Source organism: Grammomys surdaster, unplaced genomic scaffold (genome assembly GCF_004785775.1).
Source record: "Grammomys surdaster isolate TR1022 unplaced genomic scaffold, NIH_TR_1.0 126029, whole genome shotgun sequence".
NCBI classification, from domain to species: Eukaryota; Metazoa; Chordata; class Mammalia; order Rodentia; family Muridae; genus Grammomys; species Grammomys surdaster.
The window spans coordinates 519,070-529,718 of record NW_021620842.1 but is presented as its reverse complement, the minus strand read 5'-3'; the positions used below and the strand labels follow the sequence as shown (position 1 = coordinate 529,718).

Below are 10,649 nucleotides of genomic sequence, written 5' to 3'. Positions count from 1 at the left end.
GTTGTGGACACAATAGGATATTGAATGTTCAGATCCTAATTAGAGTTTATTTTGGACCACCTTTAACCCTTAAATAGCCATTCCTTGCTCTCCTTTATGTCATATGCACAATCCCAGGACTGTGATGGACAGATCAACCATTTTATAAAGTATTAACTTAAGAAAGCTGTAGTCCCAAGCCTCCTCGCCGCAACCCCCGCCGTAGCTGCCGCTGCTCCCGCCGTCACCGCCTCAGAGAACATGGCTGTGCCTCCCACATACGCTGATCTTGGCAAGTCCGCCAGGGATGTCTTCACCAAGGGCTACGGCTTTGGCTTAATAAAACTTGATTTGAAAACGAAGTCTGAGAATGGATTGGAATTTACCAGCTCAGGTTCTGCCAACACAGAAACCACCAAAGTGAACGGCAGTCTGGAAACCAAGTACAGATGGACTGAGTATGGGCTGACATTTACAGAGAAGTGGAACACAGACAACACTCTAGGCACCGAGATCACCGTGGAAGACCAGCTTGCTCGTGGACTGAAGTTGACCTTTGATTCATCTTTCTCACCTAACACTGGGAAAAAAAATGCTAAAATCAAGACAGGGTACAAGAGAGAGCATATCAACCTGGGCTGTGACGTGGACTTTGACATTGCTGGGCCCTCAATCCGGGGCGCTCTGGTGCTTGGCTATGAGGGTTGGCTGGCTGGTTACCAGATGAATTTTGAGACCTCGAAGTCCCGAGTGACCCAGAGCAACTTTGCAGTTGGCTACAAGACAGAATTCCAGCTTCATACTAATGTGAATGACGGGACAGAGTTTGGTGGCTCCATTTACCAGAAGGTGAACAAGAAGTTGGAGACTGCTGTCAATCTCGCCTGGACTGCAGGAAACAGTAACACTCGCTTTGGAATAGCAGCCAAGTATCAGGTCGACCCTGATGCCTGCTTTTCGGCCAAAGTGAACAACTCCAGCCTGATTGGCTTAGGGTACACGCAGACCCTAAAACCAGGTATCAAACTGACGCTGTCAGCCCTGCTGGATGGCAAGAACGTCAACGCGGGCGGCCACAAGCTTGGTTTAGGACTGGAATTACAAGCATAAATGAATATTGTACAATCGTTTAATTTTAAACTATTTTGCAGCATAGCTACCTTCAGAATTTAGTGTACCTTTTAATGTTGTATATTGGGGATGCGAGAGTTGATAAATACCATTTTAGACCTCCAGGCTAAGGATGACTCGGCTTCAAGGCGTTTCTCATTTCAGAGGTACAGCAGAAACCCCATTCCAGAAAGGGTCCGTTTTAGCTGTAGGCGTGGATTGGGGAGGAGCCCCTCTAGAGATGCCAGGCTGCAAGTGGAAGGTGGGAGCGTGTGGGTCCTTTGTAAATCTGTACCCATTCCCCAGATGAAATTGTGACTTCCTGAGCATTGAACCCTGGTGTCCCGATCCTATCTGCTCGCTCGGAAGCATGTACACACCTGTGTGAAAGGGACGTTTTTTAGACAGATCGTCACACCCTGTTCCCATCCTAGCCCATCAGTTACCTGTTTTACACCAAAAGTAGTCTTTAGGGTGTGGTTAGCTATTTCTTTTGTGCCATTTTAGGGTGGAGAGGGTGAGCATGACGGAGCCAGTCATTCAGGACATAATTCTTCCTTGTGTTGTGGTGTGGTTTTCTTCTATTTTTTTTTAATTCTTTTTTTTTTTCTTTTTTGCCATTGCACCAGAGTATGAAATAGCTTCCGGGTTCTCCGGCTCTGAGCTGGGCGGGTGATTGTGGTCATACCCTGACAACACTAGGGATCTCACCTGACTCCTCTTGTAGCCTCACCACTATTTTCTAGCAGTTTAATGGGTACATTAGAGTCTTCCAATTTGTGTGGAATTAGCTCCTCCCCTTCAAATACTGTAATTAACATCACTTAAAATAAAACTTGAATAAAATACTGAAACCTCAAAAAAAAAAAAAAAAGAAAGCTGTAGTCTTCACCGACTAAAGCCTGAGTCATCAGCTAGCATTTGAGCCCTGTAATTCAACACACCTATCTAATGTTTCCAGAAATGCATGTGAAAAAGGGTCTCAATGTATGACTTCCTTGGTTCTGTTACAGAAAAAGTTTTTTCACACATTTAAAACATGTGATTTACTTTAACCAAAATCTGTGTCTGTTAAAATAGAAAACCACTTAAGTTAATAGATAAACTCCTTCTTCCCTTGTATAATAGAGAAAAAAGCTCCAAGAATGATCAGAACCCTTGTGCACTCTGTGCAGCTCTTCATACAGTGGTAAGACTATATAACAGACAAATGTTATATAGTCTTACCACTGTATGAAGAGCTGCAGAGGGTCAATGGCTGCTGAGAGGAGGAGAATCAGTTTTCTCCATGGGGAGGTCCCTAACAGGTTGTTTGGGCTCCAGTATTCAGCCCTGGTCACATGTGAAGAATGCTGAGCAGATTCAATAAGTTTTATATACATGTATGTATATAAACATGAATATGTATGTATATCAACAATCATGAATTTAGGAGGGAGGGTAGGATATTAGCTGCAGCTAGTGAGAGAGGAGTGAGAATGACGTGGGTACAGTGCTCCTGAATGAAGTTTAAAAAATAAAGAAACCGAATGGCGACTGCATCAAGTACTGAGTACACCAAGTAATTGAAGTCAAAATTCTTCTGACAATGTTTTCACTAAGTTTAATTCTTTGTTCGTGTAATTAAGTTATTTTATACTCATTTAAAAAATTATCTAAAATATTTTGAAATTTTTTTCTTAAATATTCCTAAATGCTTAACATAATTCTATTTAAAATATTTTTTTAAAAAATTAAAACACAGTTACTTCATTTCCCTCTTCCTTTTTTCACTCCAGCATCTTACATGTACCCTCTTTCTACACTCTCTCAAATTAATAGACTCTTTTGTTTTAATTGTGGTTGATGTTGGTGGTAGTGATGATGGTGGTGGTGCTCAGGCTGTAGAATGTTACTGTGTATACATAATATCAGGGCCACCTTCGTGGTATTAGATAAACAATTGCTGTGTTCTTCCCTGGAGAAAATGATTTCTACAACTTTCATCATTTCTTAGTTGTCTTTAGTTCTTTATCTAATATTCAGATCCATAAGATTTACATCTTCCCTGTTAGCACTTCATCTGATACATCTACAGGAGAACTTCTGCACCTAAAGACATAGAAAATACTGAAGACAAGGTGGAAAGATTGTAAGAGCCAACAAAACAGAAAATTTGTAGTAGTATTGCCTCCTAGAAATGCCCAGGAAGATATACACATGCATGTCGACAACACAGTTACCTAGACAAATTCTGAATAACCTAGTTCTTATCTTATTTTTGATGGAATTAAATGAACATGATAGGATAATTTCATATGAATTGCACATTTCTCATAATCTCTAGCTTATTTAAGTCAGGTATTTATGTTAAAAAATTCTAGTTTTTTATACTTTCTTAAAATAATTATTTCACTCTTCAATAGAATTTACATTTTAAAATATGTTTTTAATAAACAAAAATTTATTTTAAATATTTTAGTAGGTACACATCTTGAGTGCACCTCTGTTTTACATCCAAATTCCAAGATCCAAACCAGTGGAACTTTTTCCTACTTAAAACAAGGAAACAATCAAGTTTCCAACCACCCAAGATATATTGATAATGAGATTAAAAATGCTAAAATCCAACAAATTCTTAGCTACACAAATGTCTCTGCTACAGTTGCCTGTATTTTCTATAACAATACATGTACTAATGATCATTTGTCAGGTAAATATGCCTAGATAGCCCATAGTACTAGACTTAGTAATTATCAAATATACAAGCGCTAAATTATAATAGTCACTTGAGAGACTCAAATTCTAAATGGTGTAGGTACATCCAAAATCTGGAACATTCTATTAAGTACATGGCATGCACAGGATTCCGCATCATTTTAGATCAACATAGACTCTACTGATCTCATCAAGGATATCAAAAACTTTTGAATTGAGTCCTGTTATTTAAGTTAAGTACAAATTGTCTCCAATGGCAACAATATCCAGTACATGTTCATGACACCAGCTAATGCTTGAGCCAGATGTTTATGCTCTGTACTACACAGATTTGGATTATCTAAGAAAACTAAGGAAACTGAAGCAAAAGGGTTGCTATAAGTTTGAGACTACCCAGGACTATATCATTGAGTTCTGGGTTAGCTTGGGCTATACAGTTAAAACTATCTTTTAGAAAAAAGATATATAAACAGAACAAGAAAACATGATATAAAAATATTATGTTTTAAAAGAAATGACTTTTAACCTAAGAAACTATGCCTCAAACATCCATGTTTCTTGATTAGATGAGATTTCAAGATATCTTCTAATTCAGCTATCTGGGACTTAAAAATACTAAAAAAATACTTCTATTTTTCAATGACTATTATACATTGTAATATTATAACTCCTACTAGATTGTAAAATATGGAACATAACTTTACTTATATCCAAAAAATCAATCTATAATATATTGATTTCTATCATATATATATATATATATATATATATATATATATATATATATCTCACTAAAAATATTTGGCTCATGGGAAAATAATTATTTTGCTCAGAAGTTTAAAGTGATGCTGTATTACTGTACTGTTATTGTTTTCTGCAATACAACTATACATTTAGACCTCTAAACATATATCTGATTTAATGTCAAATTAACAGAATGATTAAAATTATCAGTCACCACTGCCAGTTATAATAATTTGGATAATAGAGATTAAGCTTTCTTAAAATTGGGTGTACCTTCTCTACTTAAAAAAATTTTACTAGAAAACAAAGCAAACTAATGAAAAATCAAAGTTAAAAAGATAATAAATTACTTAAAATATTCAAACATCAAAGTAAATATTTTCATAATAAAAATATAAAATATAGTAAAATATAGAGCAATAACTGCATAAATAAAGAAAACATTCTATTTAATCAGTCTATTTAAAGAGTTTACTGACACACACAGAGGGTTTGTCTTGATTGTTTTAACATTGTATATTGCCCCTATTATATGCCCATGTAAATGTTATGTTATATAGAGAGGAAAAAAACCTATGACACCCAGATTGTGATGGTTGATATCAGTATGGATCAAGGGTTACTTTCTTAATGGCAATAATAACTAGTTCCCTTTCTTAAAGAATGATTTTCTGCCTGTCCATCCTTACCTTTATCTGATCCCTATGATGTTTGACCAACAGGAGGAATTATAAAGTTCCCACAAAGCCACAATTATCTGGAAGATTTTAAAAGACTGATTGAATAATTAGAACTCTGTGACTGTGAAGTACTGAGTTGTTATAGATCCAGAGTTAAGCTAAGAATTACTACATGCCCTTCTATGTCTGAGCTGGCATCCTATCAGATAAAAGATTCAAAACATACTAACATCACATTAACTTCAACATCCCAAAATTAAGACTGTCATCAGATAATACCTAAATTTTCTCTCTATTTTGCTATAATCCAACTGCCTGATGTTCTCATCAACATAACTGGCAAATGGTTTGACTTACTGTTTGTTTTGTTCTGTGACTATAAATTTCATGTAACCACTCCCCTAAGAAACATATCATTTGGGCAACCTGAATCTTTGTTCCCATGCCAGGTTCACTCATATTTAGCTCAAAACAAAGTATTACTTATACTCTTTGAAGTGATGCCTTTGTTTTGCATAAACATCAGCCTTTGTAAGTAGTATATCTCATTCCTCCCCCAGAAGAAAAGGAAGGCTTTGATTAGCTTCCAAAATGAGCCCACTAAGGAAAATAGAAAACGGTTTAGTTCCCTGGATGAGTTAAGAATATTTGAAGGCAAGGAAACTGGATTTCTCTCTATTCTTTAGTAAGGATTGTCTAGGTTCACATGGCATCACCCTCACAATTGCTTCTTTTTAAATTTCTATTTTAATTGTTAACACTCCATTTATTTTATATGTATAGATGTTTTGCCTACATGTATGTCTGATTACCACGTTTTGTGCCTAGTGTCCATGAGGAAGATGGTGGATTAGGTTATGACTTCTTATAGTGACATCCACCAGTATGCTAATCAGTTTTTCTTTTTGTCATTGTTGTTCATAGTAATAGTTTGGAGTTTGGGTTGTTCTTGTCAATTTGGCACATGCTAGAGTCATCTAGGAACAGGGAATGTAAATTGAGAATATGTCTCCATCAAATTACTTTGTACCAAGGTCTGTGGTACATTTTCTTTATTATCATCATGACTTCTTTTTTTTTCTTTCTTTCTTTTTTCTTTTTTTTTTTTTTTTTTTTGGTTTTTCGAGACAAGGTTTCTCTGTGTAGTCCTGGCTGTCCTGGAACTCACTCTGTAGACCGGGCTGGCCTCGAACTCAGAAATCCGCCTGCCTCTGCCTCCCAAGTGCTGGGATTAAAGGTGTGCGCTACCACCACCCGGCTATCATCATGACTTCTATTCATGATGAAATGATAAACTATAAATTGAAATAAACCTTTTTGTCTCCAAATAGCTTTAGATCATGGTCTTTATCAATATGTTTGTTTGAATCGGTGAGACAATGGATATTGGAGCTACTGGCTTGTGATAGCTTTAATCATCCATTTTGTCTGCCACCTTAAACTTTCTACGTTATACACAGAACAGTCTGTTTAGCATTCAAAAACCCCTTTCCCTTTATTTTAAAACTTCTGCTCTACATAATTTGGCTTATCCACTTACTGACTAAAAGTCTTTGGCAAAGTCTAGGGGGATAACTGGGGAGAACATCTGCTCAGAGGAGGAGAGGAGAGAGCATGGGGAAAGGATTGCGGGAGGGGTTGACTGGGAGGGGGTGGTAAGCAGGATGTAAAGTAAATGAGTAAAAAAATAAAATTTAATTTAATAAATTTTAAAAACTACCTAAAGTGGAAAAGGGAAATACTTGGCAAAATACTTAGTTGTTCCATGCCTCAGTCTACCTTTATATGTTGAATAGGAAATGTTCCTTAGAGGCTCATAGTTGAAGATTTGGCCCTTACTTAGCTGGTGGCTTTTTTCCTGCAAGTCATAAGAACTTTACAAGGTACGACACACTGAAGGAAGTAGATCAAAGGAGACATGTTTTCAAGATCTGTGTCTTGTTCTAAGACCTGCTGTTTCTGCTCCCTAATCGCCATGAAGTGAGCAGTCTCTACTACGTACTATGGTGCCATGCTGTCCTGTCATGGCCCAGAAACACTGGTTCCAATCAACCATTGATAGAAACCTTTGAAACTGTGAACTAAGAAAATCTTTTCTTCTTTTAAACTGTTTCCCTAAGGTGACACCTTGAGAGGTTGTCTTGATAATAAAAGTAATACATCCTCTATTCATCTTTATGATTTATGGTTAGTATACTTATTACAATATAAATAATATTTTATGAAGATTAACTTGAGTTCATACATGAAACAACTTAAAATACCAATGATATTAAAACCTGTCAGCTACCTATAATCTACTAGGGAAAATGAACCTGATATTAAAACAAATTCATGTGAGGACATCTAATCAAATCTCTAAAATCTAGAAAGATTTATCACTATGGCAAACTGAAGACCAAACTAAGGTAGACAGAAATGCATATAGCTCACATAAAAATATGGCTAAGTAACTTTATCTTCACAGACTTAATTTCTTTAAGCTTCCAATATTAAGTTCACAAAATTAGCCTGTATATCTTTCAAGAGTACTTGAGTCTAACTAATGTTGCTAAGATTATAATATCCTGACAAATAATGACTTGGGGAGAAACAGATTTATTTCAACTCATGATTCCAGGTTATGATCTATAATAGCAGAGAAGTCTATGCAATATCAATGGAAAAGAGCTAGTAACATCACATCCACAGTGAAGAACAGAGAAAAATAAATGCCTGCATAACAGTATTCAACTTACTTTTTCTTCTTTAGGATACAAAGAAGAGAATGATGACATCTACTTTTAGACTGATCTCTATACAAATTCACAAAATTAAGGCACCACTCCATGTGCACAAACATACTCAGAGACCACCCTGATCTAGAAAATGACTCAATGATACTCTCTTCCAAGGTGATTCTAGGCTGTGTCAAATTAACACATAAAACCAAATACCCCATTGAATGATAGACAATGTCAACTTAACAGTTAAAAAAAAATTATCTCAAAGGACCATTTTGGTGAAAGTGAAGATTGGCAAGTACAAAAGATGAATGAGTAGAAACCTGCGTCCTGTAATATCTAGTCTCAGATCCATACAGGCAGTCAGTTCATAGGGAGTTTCTCTTCCATATAGGTCTAATGAAGAGTAAGTTGAAATATTCTCTTTTGTTCACTTTATTCTTTCTTTCTTTGTTCCTTTCTTCCTTTCTTTCCTCCTCCTCCTCCTCCTCCTCCTTCTCCTCCTCCTCCTCCTTCTCCTCCTCCTTCTCTTCCTCCTTCTTCTCTCTCTCTCTCTCTCTCTCTCTCTCTCTCTCTCTCTCTCTCTCTCTCTCCTTTCTTTGTAGAGAGAATCTCTTGTATATTGTGTGGAAGCATCACCTCTCAATAAAATAACTGATGGCCAGTTAGCTGAGACAGGATTAGAATGTAGGAGTTCCAGTACAGAAACTGGAACTTTGGGAGATAGCCAGGTACAGGAGAACTTCTAAATTGAGAAGAGATCACCAATGTGGCTGAACGCATGTTAAAGTAAACAGGATAATAAATTGAGTTAGTCAGAAAACCAGCTTAGCTTATGGCCTTTACTCATAAATAAATAAGTTTCCATGTTAGTATTGGGGAGCTGGGGCACTTGTGTAAAAGTCTACAGTTACATTTGTTTGTTTGTTTCCAGAAGAAAACATAAATATAGTTTCCCCCATTATTATAAATTGATACCCTGGAGTTTCTCAAATGTGATGAAATATCAGGTTACTGAACAATCAGAGGATAATGGAGGTTAATCATGGTATTTCTTGAGCCATGTAAGTGTTTATGATTACTTCCTATTTTCAGAAATATCAACAGATACTAAGAATTTGAAATAGAAATGTAAATCGAGCTCATCGATACTCATATGTAACTGTTGAGTTCCTCAAACTTTTAGAGACATTGACTCAGCCATGCTGGAGCCGGTGGCTTCAACTCTGAAAAGGATTTCAGAGTTGGTCAGTATGAAGCATCACTGTGCTGAATGATGCTTTAATAAAAGCTTTAGCATGAGAGTTAACAGAAACATTCAGAAAGAAGCAGTGGAAAGCACAGGTGTGGGCTTCTTTAAGAGAGAGCCCCAGTTTGCTGTTTTTATAAGAGCCATATGTAGGTTTTGAGGGGGTTGATGTTAAAGACCATAAATGAGATCATCAGGTGGTTTGTGGTGAGTGCTGAATAAGATTAAAGCTGTAGAGCTCACAGATAAATGAAAACTGGACATTTCTTACAATCAACAAATTTGATGGTCTTGTTTGAGATTCCGAAAGAATGTCCGGGAAGAAGATATTCTAAGATTCATGCTTCATGCCTGAGTCATGTCTTTGACATAAAATTCACAAATATGAAAGGGATATTAACTCTACATCTGTCAGCAACCTTCACTGTTATTAATTACACTGGAATTTGTGTTGTTCCAGTGGTCAGAGGCTTTAACCAAATTGTGAGACTGAAGCAGGGGAGACCCCCTTTTTCCCCAAGATCCTCATAATTTCTCATGTTTTTCCATCAGGCCCTGGTGCCAGCATGAGTATGCACACTTCTGTGGCAGGAGGTGATCCAGGATGGGCAGACTACTACAAAGGATGAGAAATATCAACAGAAAGCAGTGCCATCCCCTGATCATGAAAATGTTTGTGTTGCTGATGAGTAGAGAAAATGTTGTTAAGCCCCTGAGTCTCAGGTTGTTTTTCTTATTCTCACTCTCCTTTTCAAGATATCCAGCTTCCCAGTGAAATTCACATCCTAGATAAGACCCTAGCTGCAAAAGTAAGATAGCAGACTTCAAGGCTCACTGATGAAGTAAGTTACAACCGAATCAAAATCACAACTCTCTGTCCTGTCCAACTGAGATACGACATTTATATTAATATTTTGTGAAGTTTCTCAATTAGCAAATGAGGAACTAGGGTTCATCATCATAATGTGGTGATATGATTTCCTCTGTGCATGACATTTGCATTGTAAATTTTTATAGGGCAGAAATGACATGAGCCATTGGAAAGGGGAAGATTTTTTTTTAATAGAATGAGAAATACTTCAGTTCATACAATGGATGAGATTGCCTGGGAGCTTGCTGGATACCTAGTTACCGCTAGAACTAATAAACTGTGGGAAGGAATGTAGGTCTTTCAAATTCCTGAAATTTCTTATATCTAGATGTGGCTAAAATGTGGTAAACATAAAAATAGGACATCATAGACTCTCAGATCATAAATGCCTTAAAAATAATGAGCTGTGATTTCCTTAGCCTAGCATAAAAACACACTTCTATTTTTTCCTAAAATAAAAATATTTTTCATGTAATGGTAGTTTAAAGAGTCAAAGGTGTTCATTAAGATCATTTCACTTTCATTTAAATCACTTTAATAGGTCAGAATTTTAAACAAAGAGACAATATTTGAGAAATTTTTCCTTAACTTTCTTT

The 10,649-nt window shown here is 36.4% G+C and overlaps 1 pseudogene; it reads left to right on the top strand.

The window, feature by feature from the left end:
* The first annotated feature begins 201 nt into the window (after positions 1–201).
* Positions 202–1,089, top strand: LOC114610145 (annotated as a pseudogene).
* Positions 1,090–10,649: the final 9,560 nt, after the last annotated feature.